General features: G+C 38.0%; 1 long non-coding RNA gene across 1 annotated transcript; it reads right to left on the reverse strand.

Annotated features, from left to right (window-relative positions):
* Positions 1-1,990: 1,990 nt before the first annotated feature.
* Positions 1,991-11,475, reverse strand: LOC143654888 (uncharacterized). The gene is made up of 3 exons (XR_013162019.1): positions 11,125-11,475; positions 10,657-10,997; positions 1,991-2,088 (listed from the first exon to the last, which is right to left on the reverse strand). It is a non-coding gene; the product is annotated as an uncharacterized LOC143654888 (long non-coding RNA).
* Positions 11,476-20,420: the final 8,945 nt, after the last annotated feature.

Consider the following 20,420-nt stretch of genomic DNA (forward strand, 5'->3'; position numbering starts at 1 on the left):
ATTTTCCTCAGAGTGAAGTTTCCCCTCCAAATCTCCCTCTCTGATGACACGGTCTTTGCCTCTTCCTGACTATGCTGTGAATCTTGGCCAGGTGTTCACAGCAGAATGCCTTAGGTTGAATTCTGAAGATTCTTTTGGGCTTCCACAGGCACCAGTTTTACCATGGACTCTCTCAGAGCACAGAAATCCACTGCTGAGTACCCGTATTGTAAGGTTGTATTCGAGAAGCTGATGGATTTGTCTGGTTTCTGGAAGTTAAGAGAGGATTGATCCTCCATTACAGAATCCTGACAAATAAGGAAAATCATCCCCCTCACATGGTGGTTGTTTGTACCAGAATAAATAATATTTGCTAGTACTAACTTCAGTTACACAGTCTAAGGTCATAGTTTTCTTCTCCAGCATAGAAATTGCAGTTTTGGCTTGAGTTACCTTCTGAGCCATGCCAGATTCTATAAGTAAAGAGAATTAGTCTGATTATCCTGGTGGCATCCATGGGGTGATAAGGAGCTAATGTAGGAACAAGGACTCTGATTCCCTAGCCCATTGTCCTACTCTCCTAAACCCCATTAAATAATAACAATTGCTCCTGCCCCTAAACTTAGGAGCTGAGAGGAACCTGAGTCTTGAGGCCATCCTTACCTGGGTAGACAGAGGCTCTGACTGCCTTCTGCAGGCTGTGGAGTGGCGTGTTGGAAGCTCTTCCCATGGGTGCTGTGTTCTTTCTCAAGGTCAGACCTAAATGCCTGTCCCACACCTGAGAGGCTATATGTACAGTTTCTGAGCTATAAGATGCTTCTGTGCCAAAACGGGAAAGGCAATTTAATGATCTCAGTTTACCTGTGCTGCCATGGCTGCTTTACATGGTGAGAGATTCTCACATGACTATTTGGTCTTATTATAATAATTGGTTGGACAACAATTATATTCAGACATGTACATGAGTTAAGCTGAATTGAAGGGCATTAGTGATGCAACCATTTGCCATAGTCAGCCAATGCATCCAAGATGGACTTTTAAGCACATGAAAAAGAAATATGATTTCTTATGAACTATGGTGACTTCTGAGAGCAAATAGTCATCCATCATTTTGAATGGTATATGCTTTCTTGTCTCCAGCTAAAGTCTGCAATGAAATACTCACAGAGCTTTCTTCCAGACAAATATAAAACTATTCACTCTCAATCAGCATAACTTTTCCTCCCTATACTCCAAGGCATTAGATTCTAGAAAAATTTATATCTCATAAATTTCCTTTCTCCTTACTGGTATCATAGCAAATTTCTTGATTGACAAAATTTGTCTAATTTGCAAGTAACAACAGCAATCAATAGTATGTTTTAGAAAAATCTTGCTTTCAAATATTGCACCCTATAGTCAAAATGAGTACAGTCAAACTTAGCAGACTATGCATTCTTATTTTCCTATTTGAAAAATGCAGCCTAACAGGCACTGCAAATGCCTCCTTCAGCCTAATTCTGCAGTGGCTGGGACACAAAGGTGGCCCAAGCCAGGAACAATTTAGTAGCTTTATGCTTCAACTGCATGCAAGTTGCTAATATGATTTGTTTGGCATCAATGTGCTGATTTATTATTGCAATTCAGTTGACGGTAACTTTCAACATCTATGTATTTTTTGCTCCTTAAATAAATATATTTAGTTAGTGACATCTCAAGGTCCTGTTATTTTATGATAAAATAGATTTTTGAAGGTCCAGAATGATTCTTCAACTAGTAGAAAAGCTTCAGGAAGTAGTTGCCTGTAGGAGGACAGATATGATTGGAAAGGGGCACAGGAGATCTTTCTGTGGTGAAGGAAATGTTCTATTGATTGTTTTGTGATTTGCTTATATAGATGCATATAACTCTCAAAACTCATCAAACTAAACAAATAAGATATGGGCATTTCATTGTAAGAAAATTATACCTCTATAAAAAGGTGAACCAAAATAAAATAAAATGTACCCAGAGAAAAAATATCCAGCTTTTTCTGGTTGCTCTAGAAATTTATTTGTACTTTTATAATTATTGCAGAAGAGCTGTGGTCTGCTGTGATTACAGCTTACTTGCAATCTCTTTGACAGTTACCTGAGATGGAATAAAAAAAAAACTAGCTGAACTTTAATTTGCTCCAAGAAGCTAAATAAATACAAATGAAATGATTTAAGAAACTAGAATACCATAAAGAGATCTGCAACTACCCATAATAATGTGACTAAATCTCACAAAGGTAAGACTGTGTGAAAGAAACCATACAAGAGTACATACATGCTAAAGGATTCCATTTACATAAAATCAAAAACAGAGGAAACTAACCTAGGCTATTAGATCCCATGACAGTGGTTACTTAGGGTGGCAGAGACACATAAATATAGCTTGGAAATGTTCCCTTTCTCCACATGGGTCCTTGGTTTCCTGAGTTTTTTCACTTTGCAAAAATTTATATAGGTCTACACTTATGCAGGTATACATGTCTCTCTAGTTAACTTATTTAATTTAATATTTGTTCATTTTTGAAATAACATTTAAATCCCATAAAATGCACAGATCCTACATGTTCAGTGCAATTTCTGAAAATTGTTTACAGCTGTATAACCACCACCCAAAACAGTATACAGACCATTGCCCAAAACCCAGGAAGTCCCCTTGTATACCTTTCCAACTCAAATCCTCCTTCCAAGAGGAAACCACTTTCTTTACTTCTAGCACCATAATTTGGTTTTGCCTATCTTAAAATTCATATAAATGGAATTATACAGTATTTGGAGGGGGTACAGTCTGGCTTCTACTGTTTAATATAAGATTTTAGAAATCCATCCATGCATTTGAGTGTGCCTATAGTTCATTTCTTTTTATTGCCGAGTAAAATTGTCCCATATGAATATACCATAATTGTTTATACATACTGCTGTTGATGATTATTTCCAAATTGTGGCAACTACAAATAAGGTTTTGTAGTTTTTTGTGCAGGTCATTTTGTGGGCTTATGATTTCATTTCTCTCAGGTAGACTTGCTGGGCCACAGCAATTTCCCAGAGTGTTTGTACCACTTGACATTCTCACCTGTGGTGCACAAAAGGTTCAATTGTCCAACATCTCTGCTGCTATGTGGGATTGTCATAGTTTTTTTTAAAAACTCTGCTAGTGGAGGTGAAATGGCATCTGAATGCAGATTTAATTTTGTATCTTCTCAATGATTAATCCCGTTGAGCATATTTTATGTACTCATTAGTCATCCTATTCATGCATTTTATGGTTTTGTTATCTTTATTGTTGATTTATGGGATTTGTGTATACATTCTAGAAATAAGTTATTTCCAGATATGTTTGTGGAATATTTTTCCCAGGCTGCAGATCACCTATTGATTTTCTTAAAATTGTCTTATGATGAGCAGAATTTTTTAATTGTTCTGGAATCTTCTTTATTAATCTTTCTTTGACAGTTAATACACTTTATCCCATGCCAAGGAAATCTTTGCTTATTCTGAGGTACAAAGATATTTTCTACCTGTTTTGTGCTATTTTTCATTGTCACTTTAGAGATTAAAATACATATCTTTAGTTTATCACAGTATATCTTCAAATAATGTTTTATCTATTTATGAAGAAAATATGTTCTTGCTGCATTAAATAGGCCATAAAAAATACATTGCTTTCATTTCATTTTAAATAGATAATAGATTCTTAAGTAAGTAATTAAAATTATGTACAAAAAGTATTTTTAAAAATTTACCCAGATATCTACCTTCTCCAGTATTCTTTGTTTCCTTTTGAATGTGATACTATATCCCTTTAGTATGAAAACCTTTTTAACATTTATTGTACTGTAGATCTACCAGATACAAAATATTTTGACTCTTTTTTCTCTGAAAATGTGTTTACGTTTTCCTTATTTTTGAAAGAAATTTTTGCTGCCATAGAATTCTAGGTGGTCACATATATATGTTTTTCTTTCAGCACTTTAAAGATGCTATATCAATGTTTTTGACTTCCACTTTCTTGTGAGAAGAATCATCATCAGTATTACTACTCCTGTATATATGCAATGTGTCTTTTTCCTCTCACTGATTTTAAGATCTGATCTTTATTTAATTTTTGCATTGGACCTACGTGTGCTTTCTTTGTGTTTATCATACTTAAGGTTCTCTGACCTTCTTAGATTTGTCCATTGATAGCTTTCTTCAAAGTTTTCAGCCTTCTCTCTAAATATGTCTTTTTTATCCACTCTCTCCTTCCTTTCTGGAAATTTTCAATTATTCATATGTTAGACCATTTATTACTCTCTTACAGATCTTAAAAGTCTGTTCTGTTTTTTGCTTTTACTCTTTTTCCTCTTTGATGTTAGTTGGGATATCTATTGATTTATCTTCACATTTACTAATATTTTCCTCCATTATTACCAAGTTTCTCTTTAGTTAATTTTTATTACTTCTGCTTTCATACATATGCATACATATTTATACATATTTCTGTTTTTATATATATATTCACAAGAATATATATATATATATATATATATATTTCCTTCTTTCTTTTAAAATTCACATTTCAGTATGCATGTTGTCTACATTTTCTTTTGGATCCGTTGATATTTTATCCTGATTATTTTAAAGTTCATGTCTAATAATTTCAATTTCTCAGTACCTTTGGTTCTGCTTCTAATAACTGTTTTCTCTTTTGCCCCTTCATGTGTCTCATATTTTATATTGCGTGCTACATAATTTGCATAAAAGAATAATAGAAGCTGAAGTAAATCAAATTTGTTTAAAAAAAAATTCATGTACCTTCTTCTCCACACTGTTAGAGTGTGTGCACTGGTGTGAGGATGGTCTGAGTCAATCTGATTTACTGCTCAGCTTAAAGGAAACAGAATCCAACTCAACAGCTCTTATAGCTCTAGATCTGATATTCGTTGCAGCCTTAGTTTCCTTCAGTAAGGATCAGGATTTTCCTTAAGAAGGACATGGTATCTCAACATTGAGAAAATTCTGGAGACATTTTTATGCTCTACAGCCAGAGCTGCTACCTTTAAAAACTGTAGATCTCACTTGCTTTCCAATCTAGCTTTTGAGACTGTGTACTGTTTTGCACTTTAACAAACTCCCCCTACCCTGCTGTCTTGCTCCAACCTTCACAGAGCTATTGACATGTACTCTGTAAAATCATAAATGTCTCAGGATTTCTATCCACTCTCCAGTATTTTTCCAGATGTGCTACCTGTGCACTCTGTAAAGACATGGTAGCTGGCATGTCTCAGAATTCTAATCTGTTATTCTAGCCAATACATGGTCCTTAAAAGTTCTTTGAACATTTCAGTGATTTCTCCTTTTTCTCCTCCCACTACTTCATCAGAGATGAGAGCAACCACTTTCTAAATTTTGGCTTATTTATGTTTCTGCTCTGACAGTATTTTCTAAATTGTGATTCTATAACCTATCTGAATAATTTTGATTATTGGGGTGGAAGGATGGTTATTTGCAAGTTTCTGCATCCTAACTAGAAGTAGAATTCAAAATATTCATTTTATATTAATTATAAATTGCATTTTAAAGTCAAAAAGACCAAATTTCCAGTCAGAGATTAAGCATCATCAAACTGTGTAACATTTCTAAATCTCAATTTTCTTAGTTAATAATAGTCATGCTTACCATACAACAGTATTTTTAATAGTTAAATATTAAGACAAGTGTCTAATAGGTGCCAATGGCTAAAAAGTTTAATTAGTAAGTTGTGATTATTATTCAATAATATAGCTCATCTTCTTTAATACAAATAGTGATAATATGAGAACGATATGACAGTAAAATAATGAAGCTATTTTTTGTTTGGTTTGAATTTGTCCAGGCGTGGAGGATATTTTTTAAGAACATGACTCTCACCTCACTAAAGAGAGGACTCTAGTGTACATCATAAAATTCCTAGACCTAAGGAAGCCCTTATCCATAGTATTTCTTAAATGGATTAAGTTACAGATGGGAATGATATCATCTTACATTGGTGTAATTCATCATTGTTAAAATGGTATCTCTACTTGTAAATTTTCATAATATGTTCTTCAGAAATGCATGAGCTAAAGTGTAAAACCAAATGGCTGACTGCCATATGTATCAGAATATCAGAATTGGAAAAGCTCCAGCTAGTGACATTTAAAAATTCAGTTTCTGAGAGTGATAAAGGGGAATGGAGAAAAGCTGCCACTATCAGAGCAAACTAAGAATGTTAAGACATACTAATGTAAAAGCACAACTCTGAGGGAGGTACCTTATGGAAGCCCGTGACACCAAATGAAGTGGATTCAGTCTGAACAAGACTCATTAAATTCTACAGCCTTAGGAATCGTGTGTAATAGAAGAGAATAAACGTACACTGTGCAAGTGGATGAGGGGGTAAGAGTTCAGATCATAGCAGAAGCAAGAATGTAAATCAGATTTCAAAGTCATTATAAATGTATAACTCACAGAGGTGGGTAAAGTCAAGGGAACCAGAAAGGGATGCTGAGGGGACCCCAGGATGCAGAAAGTCATCACCCCCCTGGGGATTGAATCATGTACCCTACAAAAGGCATGTTCAAGTCTTAATCCATGTCCCTGTAGGGGTGAACCCATTTGTAAGGAGTACCTTTGAATATGTTAAGGTACGGACTCATTTATGAATAGGGTGTTTGAATATCTTATTTGGGTATGGCCAACTGAGTCAGGGTGGGTCCCAACCCATATTACTAGAGGCCTTATAAAGAAAAGCCACAATTCAGAGGAAGCCAGGAGGAGACCAAGGCATCACCATGTGATGGACGTAAATGTAAGTCAAGGAATCCCAAGGATTGCAGGGAGCCATCACCAGAATGCAGGACTTAGAGAGAGCACGGCCTTGCTGATGTCTTGATTTAGGACTTGATTTAGCTGGAAATAATAGCTTTCATTTATTAAAACTGAGAGCTAATAAATGTTTGTAGTTGAGGTCAAAATACTGCATGGTCATAGCAGCTCTGACAACCTAAGACACGGCCTGAATCAGTCTGGGTGTGGGCAAGAAGCAGAAGGTATCTTCAGTTGGGAATATGAAGATTATTCATTGAATGGCATATTAAAGAGGTATGATAGGACTAAGGGAACAGTAAGGGATGTTGAGGCACTGAGGAATTGGCTAGTAATAGTGAGAATCCCTCAGCCTGAAGAAGCAAGGGGAAAAGACAGTATTACAGCCATCCTGTGGGAGCTGCAGCTGTGGAAGAGCAGCTTCCCCACAAGACCTGTAGTTGGACAGGGAAGCAGCCAATGCCACAACACCACATCTGAGCCAGCAGGGTCCAAAAGAAGAAACCAACTTTGATTCCCAGAAGTGCCCTTGCTCAGCCAGAAATGCTCCTCCCTGTGGTTCCTGTGGACCACAGAAGAATTCCTCTATCCAGAAAGTCCACCATACTCTCTTCTAATGCTTCATCTGAATTACTTTTGCTCATCTCCCATGACTCAAGCAACACGTCACCTCATTGAAGAGTTCTCAGATAAACTGTGGCAAATGAGAATGTCTTTCCCCCCAACTACCATGGACTGATAAATTTGTACAATACAATAAAGGTAAATTATTGCAACTTCTCTTTCCCTGATGCAGGTAGACTACTATAGGAATTGACCTCCAAATAGAAAACTGGACAGAATAAATGGAACAATTTTCATACATTGGACACAAATTGTGACAGGAGAAGGGAAACAAATGAAGTGAGCACTAAGATTGCCCCAGGTAACTGCTTGGAGGCAGTTTCTAGGCATCAATGCCAGGAGGATTAACCAAAACACAACCCACATGTCTCACTAATCTCACTATATTGAAAAGACACAATAAGAGTTTGGGGATTCTGAAGCATATGGAATTTGTGGATCAAAGAAGGAAGATTTGTGGGGTGAAAGACAGTGAGATGGAGATCCAAAGGGATCACCTTGAATCGCTGGCTGAGTACTGATCTGTGCATTCTGTCGGCCTTGGGACCCCTTTATTGCCTTACAAAGAGACCCCAAGGTGATTACAAAGAGTTTTGGTTTATGTGGATTGTACCTATGGATATTTATAATATTGGAAATTGAAACTGAGAAATTTTGGAAACATAAGAATATGCAACAAGGTACTCCAATATCCATCAGAGTGGTGACATCATCCTGGCAGGTAGCCTCTGTAAAACTTATCTGTACAGCTTTGTGAGCATGAAAGTGAAAAGGGCAAATAAAGTATTACTATTGTAACAAATAGAATTTTGGTCCCTCAAACTCCCTAAAAGGGTCTCCCTAGGGGTCTCTGGACCATACTTTGACGGCAGTGGTCTTTATAGTTTCAGCTTTATGCGGAACAGTTAGACCATAGTCCAGTGATGTCATATGCAAGATCAGCAGCTCTGTGTTGTGGGCTCTGAAGGTGAATAATTGCAGGGAACACCTGATGAGGGAGAAGTTATCATGAGGAAGAAGCAGGGACTGCAGCCTGGAGTTGGCTGTCAGCAATTTCAGTATTCACAGGGGCTGGAATAGGCCTCAGCTGTGCTGCTGAGGCTTTGCTTCTCCAGCCTCCACTGGGAGGCTCCTTGTGTTTTGGTCCCTTGAGCACTGGACTGTCCACATTTAATAAGACTTCAGTCTGTCCTGTGGGCCTCAGGAGTAAAGAAACCCCATCCACTCCTTGGATAACCTTGTAGGACACCCCCTCAACTTGGGAGAAGCATTCCGTTTACAAGATCACTTTTCTTCATTTCTCTCCCATACAGTTTCTTCTCTCTCTGATCTCAAGACCCAGTGCCAGTTGATACATCATTCGGCCTGCACCTTTTTTTGAAACACTTTGTCTACCACACTCATTTTCATGATGTTGTTGGCACCTCCAGGCATTGGCCACTCCGCTCCAGATGGAATGCTTTGGTATTTAAAGAACCTCACCCAGTTACAGTGTTCTTAGTTCGTTTAGGGCCAGGTGAATTGTCTTCATTTGAATAGGGACACCTGATATCCCTATGACTAGAAAATCTGCCTCCCAACCTGTCTTAGAACTTCCCAAGTGCAGCTGTGTCCTCTATAGATCCAGCCCACAAACCAAGGCTCAGTGTGACCTTGTGCATGTCAAAATGGAATCTTCCACAGCTCCTGATTCTTCAAGCTGAGGAAAGGAAGTATAACTAATGCCTTGTGAAACTACATCAAATTCAAGTAAAAACTGTTTTACTAAATGGTCATACCTGTTCTCTGGTTCCTTCTTCCATTTCTCCCTCCCTAACCCCTTTTTCTTCCTCTTTCTCCTCCTCCTCCTTTCCTCTTTCTCCCCTCCCCCTCCTTCTTCTGCATCTCTCTTTCTTTCCAGCACAGATTCATTTTTTAATGAATATAAATATTGAAATTTGGTGGCTTTCCATGTTAGTTACTGTCCTCACTAGCCTGTTCCCTTTGGCTTCTTGTTATTGCTGTTACATTTTCATACAGTATATGGAGCACCCAGGTAATCTTTCTGACAACTAATTGTGCTTTCCAAAATAAAGAGGGGAAGATAATAAATGTTTAGGAACTCTAAAAAGGCAGTAGGATAAGTGTCCTTGTGAAATTTTTGGACAGGACTACTCAACAGCAATGGTTTAATCAGATGTCTTCATTTTATGGAGGAGGAAATAGAGTTCAGAGAAGTTAAGCAAATTGACTAAGGTGACATAGGTTGTCTGTGGAATAAATTCTGAAACTTCAGTCTATTTTCCATTTTTCCTACTAATCTGTACTGGATTCCACCTTAGCCCTCTGGAGCATGACCTCCAAAGGGCAGGAATTATGTTTGTTTTGTTAATTAATGATTCCCCGATGCCTACCATAGGAACTAAGTATCTTTTGAATTAATTAATACTTGTTTTCTCAAACTGGTATACGTAGCTATAATAGATGAAATCACATCAAGGGGAAAAAATCTAGTTTCAAGTCCAAATTCCAGATCATTAATTAGAGTTAAAATAGCGAGCAGCCCTGATAACATGAAGATGAGTGTGAAAGTGTTTCAGTGCGGTGTGAGCACAGACACTCTGTGTGCATGGTCTTTACTGACTGGACGGTTTCAAAACGTCAGTGTCTTTGACATAAGCAGCATCTGTAGTCAGGAAGCTCTCCTCATAGAATGTACTCAGGTAGAAGCTTTTCTACAACAGCCACAAAGGAAGGAAAAGCCCAGAGAAGAGAGAATAAAGGCCCCAGTTGCTGCAGATAGTTTCTGCAGTTGTAACCTAGCAAGATGTACAATCCTGGTCTGAGTTGTAACAGCAATGGACTAGATTCAAATTCACACTTCTATCCAGAAACTATTCGCCCTGGGGACTTTTATGAATAGGTTGTGAAATATTTCCTTGTAGGCCAACTGAGCCATCATGCAGCTGAGTTATTGTGACTTTGTAGGAATGTATGCCCTATCGGGAGAAGAGGAAACATCTGGGCTGAGAATAGAGACTTCTGGAGAACAAAACTTAGGTTTCTTTTACACTTTCCCTCCCCCTGTTCCTCTTTGTGGAGTAATCCAAGAACTTCAAGGTTCCTTGGCTCTGGCATATCAGGGCCAGAGCACCTTGAGGTTGCCTCTAGCATAGAGGAACACTGTCTTGAGAAAGAAAACAGCAGCTTCTCCAGGGCTGCCCACCTCAGGCCCCACCTGTGCTTAGGGTTTGTGCTCAGCTCCCTCTGAAGTCTCTCTCACTGTGTCTTTCAGAGCACAGTAGTATACAGCTGAGTCTGACACTTGAACTGAAAGTTTCTTCAGGTGGAAGGAGCTGTCCTTTTTAACATGAGTGGCCTGGAATCCTCTGCTGATGACCTCCTGGTTTTCTGATGAGCTTTTCAGGAGGAGCTGAAGGGCTCTGTTTTGATATTGCACATACCAGAAGAGGAATACAGAATAGCTGCTCTGGTAAGTGCAGTTCAGGGCCAGAGGGGCCCTCTCTGGGAGGATGACCAGGCCTGCCGTCTGGGTCACTGAGTCCCCATTGGTCCCTCCTAAGAAAGTAAAGACTTAGTTACATTGACAATGTTAGAGGGATGGTCTCCAGTTTGAAAGGAGTTAAAGATCTTCCTAAAACCAAGGACTAGAACTTCTTTTAAGTTTTGAATAAATGCTACTCACCAAATATCAACAAGATCATAAATCCTGAGCAGGAAGCTGAGAGCATGGCTGGATGAGAGGCAGCAGCAGGTTCTGTTATGGGATACACCAAAGCTGAGAGGGCTGTTCCTCTAGTCTCTCGATTCTTTGGTGAAATCCTTTAGAAACTCTGTGTTCATAGGTTAAGCAAGACCTTACTAGTTCATGCCAATGGGCTGTGCTCAGAAATGGAAGGTAAATTTGCATCAAACCGCTCCCTCTTGTGGTTTCTCCTTGTCCCTGCAGCCTGCTTTACATTTTTGAGAGATCACTTTTACCTTGGAACAGAGCTCACATCGCAGACATAGGAGGGAAATAGGTGTCAGGGGTCAGGGGTGGGGCTCCAGGAAGGAAGCACCAAACACTCTCTTTACTGGCTTAACTGTGCCTGGGGCTGAATCATGGGCAATCCTCTGTCACCCTAAAATGCAGGGCAACAGTGCTCCCTTCAGTTTCCCCAGTCCTGGCATCTAATGTCCATCCACACATTCAGTCAGTTTTAGGGTGTGCTCAGAATACGAAAGGGGGTGTTCAGAGATATTTTCTTGACATGTTCCCCCTCTTCTCCCCTGCCCTCTGCCTGGATAACTCCCATTCATTCTTTAAGAACCAGCTTAGAGCTCCGTCCTTGCCAAGGTGTTCACCCCTGTCTTCAGGCTGAGCTAGTGTCCATCTCTCTTCCCACCAGTGCACAGATCTGCTGCTGTGTTTGCCATATTATATTAGAATCATTCATGTCCAGTGTTTCAAATGATATGTTGTGCTCCAGAGATCAGAACTTAATCATATTAGTCTCAAAGTAAACAGACCCTTAGCTCATAGTAGATGCTCAAAAATATGTCTGGGAATGACTGAATAAATGAATGTGTGAACATGTCGGGTATGTAAAATTATCTTCTTGTTAGGTACAGTCTGAGTGAGAGTTTACTGTCTTAACCCCCTCGCATGACCAGCTTCTTCCAGGGGCAGTTCTAGGACCTGGTAACAGCTGCACCTTACAATGATTTCCATGTTTCTCAGAGTTAAATAAGGTACGGATGCTCTTAAAATGGCCCCCTCTTATGTTGGCTATTTTTAAATATGATGATGCCTTAATATATACAACAATCAAATAAGGTATAAACTTCTTAGGCTCATAGATCTTATGCAACTACCAAACAAAATATAAATCAATAAAATTCAAATTAAAACATTAATGTGAGAGATATCTTGTTGCAACTGAAGTGTTAATGTAGCCTTAGAATAAGAAAGCTGTCAATGCATGTCTATTAACTTGATTAAAGTGATAATGTAATTTGATGTACTATCATATGAATTATTGTAGTTAATAAGTAGTGCTATTTTTACTTTACCTTTCCAAAAATGCTCATTTAATTTCCCATTGTACTATTTTATTATTTGATGAAGCACCTAAAAAGTCAATGCTGAAAAATATATATTGGGCATTTACTGTTACTCTTCCATCTAATGAATTGTGTGCTAACACCTGTGCACACTGAATGGGAGCCACACACCCTCTCTGAATGGAAGATGGCTGTGACTATGTAACACAGGTTCTTTGGCATTTGACCTGTCTGTAATACCATGCGCAATAGCATAACCAGCACTTTTTGAACACCTTTTTCCATTTTAGCTACAGTGGTGCCTTCATTTGTAGAATGCCAATATTCCATTTTCCCATTATTTGATTTAAAAATGCCATAGAAAACACAAAAACTAACTCCAGCATCAAAATCAAAGGGAATATTCTATTTATAAAGAGGTCATACAGATCAGTGGATCTATGCCTTTATTATTTTATTTTTTTTGTCATCAAAAAGAAATCTCCAAATCTAAATTTTGTGTGTATGTGTAATGCCTATACCCAAGGGTTTGGCAAAGTTTTTTCCACGAAGGGCCAGTAGTAAATATTTTAGGCTTTTTAGGTCATACAGTCTGTGTTACCCCTACTCAACTCTGCTGTTGTAACACAAAAGTAGCCATAGACAACCTGTCTATGAAAAGGCATGGATGTTTACTGATAAAACTTTATTTATGGAAAAGGTGGCTGGCTGGCTGCTTTGACCCATGGGTCATGGTTTGCCTCTGCTCTATCATAAGAATTTATCTACATACCTCCAAAGAGTCATGGACCCCAGACTGAGGAACGTAGGCTTATTTTCTTGTTTGTTCTTTCATTACAATCTTATAATTCTTTGAGGTACAGGATGTGTGTTAAATAAATTAATGGATAAAAAGAAAGGAGAAAGCTGAGATTTGATGATCTTAATGCATAGGATACTTTGGTGCTAAGAATTTAAGGGTGAGAAACACAGATGTTATCCCAGCCACAAAGAAACTCACACAGTGGTAGTGGAGACAGCTATTATAGCTATTAATCACAGAAATAAAGGAGTAATTGCAATTTTTAAAAGGCAGATATACATGATTTTAAGAGAGCACATTGAGCTTTCTTCAGTTACTGACTCTTGAACAGATGTGCAAGAATGAGTAAGCATTTACTAGTTTTTACCCTTTTGAGAGGAGGAAAAATAATTTTAAGAAAAGAAAAAACGTCTACTGGGGGAGAGTCATATAGGAAGAACAAAGTGCTTTCAAGAAACATATGAGACCTGTATTAAAGAAAGAGAGAAGAGGGTAGGGGAGGGAGCAAGAGAGGAAGAAAAGAGAACATGGTGGAATGAGGTTGAAGAGGAAGCAAAGGCCTACTAAATTATGCAAAGTTTTATAGCTCACATTTAAGAGTTTTTCTTTATCCTAAGAGAAAATCTAGGTGGCTGGCAGGATTAGTTTGTACTCTGATAAGATTGCTTTGACAGCAGTAAAAAGAGTGGCTTTGGGGCATGATGGGGTGTGTCAAGTGTGTGGGGACTAGGGGACCAAACGGTTATGGTGGATTTTTTAGTTAGAGCTGTGGAAATGAAAATGAAGAGGACAGCTGTCTTCTATAAGACTTGTAGGAGGTAAATTCAACATTGCTGGGAGAAAGACTGCAAATGGTACTTCAGAGATGAATCGTTATGAACCAAAAAATCATGAGTTCGACATGCTCTAAACTGAGATTATAGAGGAAACTGCTAGTTGCCCATATAATTTCCGCTCTCCATATTTCTTACTAATGTAACACTGATTTTGATCTGAGAGCAGAATGCTCAGATTTAAAAAAAAGTATTATTGCTATCCCAGCCCCCTCACAGATGAGAGAGGGATGGAGATATTGGCTAACACAAGTAAATTTAAGTAGATTTTGGGTGTGACTTCTGGAAATGATTGACATAGCATATACCATTTGCTCATTGACTTCTCTTTCTGCCTGGAAGGTGTATAAATTGGATGTATCTCCAGCAGTTTCTTGAAATCATAATAAAGGTGACATTCAAAGGATAATAACTAGTAAGCTAGAGTGACCCCAGATCCCTCATAACAAAAAGAAGCCACCATTCCAGGCCTGGATGATGTAGTACAGACTTTCTTTACATGAGAGAAGAATAAAATCCATCTGGTTAAAGGCATTATTATTTGATTTTTCTGTACCATAAAGTTGAACTAATCTCTAATTGATGCACACAATATTCATTAATAACACAAATTCCTGGGACACTTCATCAGAGTAAGTTAGAATAAGGCCTAATAAATCCAGATCTTCAAAGATGCTCTAGGTGATTCTGATGTGGATGAGGCTGATGGTTCCAGGTCTGGTATTTGGGAACCACCGCCCTTTACAAGCTTTCCCCTGCCCCCTCAACTTTTCTCACAAGCATGCATATAAATATAAATGCCCTCATGTTCTGCACAAACACATCTCCAGTAATATCAAAACTATGTTGAGCTAACTGCAGAGAGCATTTATTTATCCATCTGATTAGAAGCAAGAATAAATGGAAGAAAAAATGCCATGTATTTTATAATAAAAGTACTTACTTTCAAAAATATATTTAAGTGGAAATGTTCTCATATAGACTGTGGTGGTGAATGGATAATTATATGATTATTACAGGAGCCACTGATAGATAGATTGTATGGTATATAAATAAAACTGTTTAAAAATAAACAGGAAAATACAAGGACTGGAGGAGATGTGGAGAGAGATGTGTACCTATTCACAGTGGGCAGGGAGTAGAATGGTGGAGCCATGCTGGAGGGCAGTGTGGTGGTTCCACAGGAGGCTAAGTATAGGGTTGCCTTATGATCCTGCAACCCTGTTATTAGGTATAAACTTGAAAGAAATGAAAGCAGGAACGTAAACAGTCATTTGCACACTGGTGCTTATGATGACATCGTTTATGATCACCAGTGGGTGGAGGGAGCCCATGGGTACATCAAGAGAGGACAGAAGGGGGGAATGTCGTATAGACATACAATGGGACATTGGGCGACTACGGAAATAAATGAAGTAATGAGGCATGTGACTAGGTGATCCTTGAGGACATTACATTGAATGAAATAAGCCAGAAATGCAAGGACAAATATTGTATGGTCTCACTAATGCAAATTAACTATAATGAACAAACTGTGAGAATTGAATATGAGAGCATAGGTTTTCAGGAGATAAAAAGTGGGCAGAGGTTGGGTGAGCGATGATGAATGAGTACAGAATGTTCAATAAAGCTCATTGTGAAGCTTCCTAGATTGTAAGCTCTTAGAGAAGTCATATTTATTCTTTTTTTAAACTTTTTTATTATATAGTACAATATATACAAAGGAAAGAAATAAAAAAAAATAGTTTTCAAAGTACTCTTCAACAAGTAGTTACAGGACAGATCCCAGAGTTTGTCGTGGGCTACCATAAATTCTTCTCAGATTTTTCCTTTTAGCTGCTCCAGAATACAGGAGGCTAAAAGGCATAAATATTTTTTTATCATCAAAATCAACTTTTTTCTTTCTTTTTTGTGAAAAATAACATACACACAAAAAAGCAATAAATTTCAATGCACAGCACCACAATTGGTTGTAGAAAATATTTCAGAGTTTGACATGGGTCACAAGTCCACAATTTTAGGTTTTTACTTAAAGCTGCTCTAAGATACTGGAGACTAAAAGAGTTATCAATGTAATGATTCAGCGTTCACATTCATTTGTTAAATCCTATCTTCATTGAATAACTCCACCATCACCTTTGATCTTTCTATCCCTCTCTTTAGTGGTGTTTGGGCTATGGCCATTCTAACTTTCTCATGTTGGAAGGGGTTGTCAAAAATATGGCATAGGGAGATGGAATTATCTGATGTTCTGGAGAGGCTGGGCCCTCTAGGTTTTAGGACTTACCTGTTCCAGGGATCCATCTGGAGGTTGTAGGCTTCTGGAAAATTACTCTAGGGCATGGAACCCTTGTGAAATCATATGTATTGTCCTAGGTGTTCTTTTAGAATTGGCTGGAATGGTCATGGCTGGGGGTTGGCAGGTTATGATAGGTAGCAAGGTCTAACTGAAGCTTGTGTAAGAGCAACCTCCAGAGTAGCCTCTTGACTCTATTTGAACTCTCTCTGCCACTGATACTTTATTAATTACACTTCTTTCCCCTCTTTTGGTCAGGATGAAATTGTTGATCCCACAGTTCCAGGGCCAGATTCATCCCTGGGAGTCATCTCCCATGTCGCCATGGGAGACTTTCACCCCTGGGTGTCATGTCCCACAAAGTGGGGAGGGCAATGCTTTCTCTTGCAGAGTTGAACTTAGAGTGAGGCCACATCTGAGCAACAACAGAGGTCTTCCAGAAGTAACTCTCAGGCATGCCTTTAGGTAGTCTAAGCTTCTCTGCTACCTACATAAGCTTCACAAGAGTAAACCTCATGATCGAGGGCATGGCCTATTGATTTTGATGTCCCTAAAGTTTGACACAGTATCAGGAATTCCCTGATGGTAAGATTTAATAGTTCCATATTCTTTCTCCCATCCCTCAAGGGACTTTGACAATACTTTTTGATTATCTGCTTAATATACTCTAGAATGTATTCAGGTATTACAATAATCTATACAGGATTGAAGGACCTCTTTCTTATTCTGGGCTCCCTATGTTTCAATTGTTCAAATGTTCTATACAGATAAATTGGGTTAGATTATGCGCTACAGAAAATTTCAGTTCCAGAACAAATAAACCTTTCTTCTTTTGGTCTCAAAGAGTATGTGTGATTCTAAAATACAGACACTGTCTTCCTTACCTTGTGTTCTGAATTACTTTAACCCCAACCTGATTGGCTTCACTCTTATCTCTAGATATCTGATAAGATACACCCTCCTGAAATCCAGAATTAATAATCACTACTCCAGACTTAGTGTGTCTGCTCTAAAATCTTGCAATCTAGGCCCCTATTTTCTTATAAACATTTTCTAAAGGACACCATACCATTGTTTTTCTTTTCTTTCTGGTTTATTTTGCCTCACCAGATGTCCCACGTGTTCCTTCATGTTGTTGCATGCCTCACGACTTTGTTCCTTTTTGTAGCAGCACAAACTTTGTTCATAAGTATACACCATCATTGAAGTAATTCTTACTAGAACTAATTCATATTTTTCGTGTTAACCAGTGAGATATATAGGTATATCCAACCCCTTTCAATCATGTTCATCATCAATATGATAATATTACTTATAGACCCACTGGAGAACCAGCTTCACATCTAGCTATTCCCTTACACTGGAGTTCAACCTCATTAGCTAACTGTTCACCCATCTCTAGCATCTGTGTATCTCTAAGTGTCCTATATTCTGTATTATAAACCTCTGATTATACCTTTATGCTGGTCATAAAAGTGGAATCATACAGTATCTATCCTTTTGTGTCTGGCCTATTTCTCTCAGCATTATGTCCTCAATGCTCACCCATCTTGCCATGTACTTCAGGATGTCATTTCATCTTAATGCAGCATAATACTCCTTCATATGTATATACCACATTTTGTTGGTCCACTTGTCTGTTGATGGGCATTTGGTTTGTTTCCATTTTTTGGCAATTGAGTCACATTTATTCTTGAGTTTTAAATGCTATTTTTCTAAATTCTGAAATCCTGTGCTCTTTGTATATATCCTGGCAGTTCCCTGGAATTTCAGATGACACCTAAGACTCAGAGTTAGAGCTCTGCAGCTCTGAAAGTCAACATTACTCCGTATAACAACTATTAAAGAAGCTGAAAAAGAAACCAGATTTCAAATAGAGATATGAATAAAGCAGATCTGCTTAGTAGTTTAAAACTTCAACTTCTGTGTAAAACCAAAGAAAGAAATGGTTATTTTATCAAAAATTTAAATTTTCTGAAGCATATTATCTAATTCAACCTGTCTGGTCAGTTTATTTAAACAACCTAATTAAATGGAACCTTGAATAAGGAATGAGAATTTGTTATTCTTTACAGGTTAATATTATACCCTGATATTTTCCAAAGTATTTTGGGCAGAAAATTAAGAAATATTTGCAAAGTCCCCTTGACAGACTGGAAAAAAATGAAGCTATTAAATTTCCCCACCTGGGGAATTCCTGGTATTCTTTCAAGCATTAGGGACTTCCAACTTAATAAGCCAAGCCCTCCATCTTGAGACTTGCCCTTATGAAATTTATTTCTGCCATGACAAAGCTAAGCCTACTTGCATTATGCTTAAGATTCACCTCCAGAGAACCTCTTTTGTTGCTCAGATGTGACCTGTCACTGTAAGTCAAACTCTGCATATAAAGTCCCTCTCCTTCCCACCACATTGCCATAACACTCAGAGGCATAAGTCTCCCTGGAAACATGGGATATGATTCCCAAGGATTAGCCTGGTCTTGGCATCATGGAATTAAGAAGGCCTTCCTGACCAAAAGAGGGAAAGAAATGAAGCAAAACAAAGTTTCAGGGGCTAAGGGATTTCAAATAGTGTCAAGAAGTTATTCTGGAAGTTATTCTGAAGCAAGCTTCCATCAGATATTGCAAATTGCCAAGCCCCAACCAACAGTATTCCTGAAAACCCTAAAGGATACCCTGGGCTCTAAGCCTCTATAAAATTTTACTTAGTAAGTTTATTTTTCAGAAAATCAAGGCCTCTAGATTGTTCCTATGCCAGATAAGCCCTGAAAACCACAGGTATTAATCTCTCCAAGAACATCAACTAGTGTTATTGCTCTACTCCATAAGGCTGACTCCCCTTTACAGTATGAAGAAGTTACGCTGGTCATTGTCCAGCTATCTCTGAAGATGGAGAGAAAGATCAAATGAAAGAGGAGATCTCACTGAAAACTTAGGCTTCAACAAGCGATTACGACCACTGACTCATTATATAGGTATTTCTTTTTAGTTGCTAGTGTATTAAAATAGCAAGAAGGAAATTGTTGAGTGTAATCCAGTAGCCTTGATCTTTGATAATAATTGTGTAACAACATAGTTTTTAATGTGTGACGGTGTGATTGTAAAAACCTTGTGACTGACACTCTCTTTATTCAGTGTATGAGTAGATGAGTAATTAAATACAGACATACATGAAAAAAACAACAATAATAGGTCTGGAATTTAGGGAAAAACACCCCCAACGTAAACTATGGGCAATAATTAATAGCACTACTCTAATAATATTTCATCAGTTGTAACAAATGTAACTACTGCTAAAAAAAAGTAGAATTACAAAAAAAGTGTCATCATCAATTTTAATACATTTTCCACACCAATGCATATGTTTGTGGAGAGCTGGTGTATGGGAACCATGTATTTGTTCTGAGAACCCATAACTTCTCTAATAAAATATTTTTAAAAATACATTTCAGAACCTGCAACTGGAAAACATGGATCTCACTGGATATGAAAATTATGATTTTCCTTTAAGTACCCATTTTACTTATCAAAAAGATTGAGGCTTGGAAAACACAACCCGTAAATAACTGAACCAGATTCAGATTTATGTCTCTGTTACTCTAGAGTTCACATGCTTTCAACAACACAATATTTCCATTTCCTTCATTGTAAAATAAAAGCTGTGAAATGAAAGAATACTAAAACCACTTCTAATTCTGAACGCCTGATAAATCCACTGGTTCCTACGCAGGAATTAGAGGAATATAAGAATTATCTCAGAGATGCAGATGCTTGGAGAACAGAAGTGACAAAACTGAAAGAGCCAAGATGAGACCCAGACGTTTGGAGATGTGGGACCCAACAGACCTCGCCATGTACCTTCCCTTGAAATGCAAAGCAAGTCAGAACCTGGAGAGAGCGAAGGGAAGCCAAGAGATGAAATCCAGCCCCAGAGAAGCCAAGTGAAGAACCCCCACAGGAAGCAGAGATTGAAAGCAAGGAGCGAGGAACAGCAGATAGAAC

This window comes from Tamandua tetradactyla, chromosome 14 (genome assembly GCF_023851605.1).
Source record: "Tamandua tetradactyla isolate mTamTet1 chromosome 14, mTamTet1.pri, whole genome shotgun sequence".
Classification (NCBI taxonomy): Eukaryota; Metazoa; Chordata; class Mammalia; order Pilosa; family Myrmecophagidae; genus Tamandua; species Tamandua tetradactyla.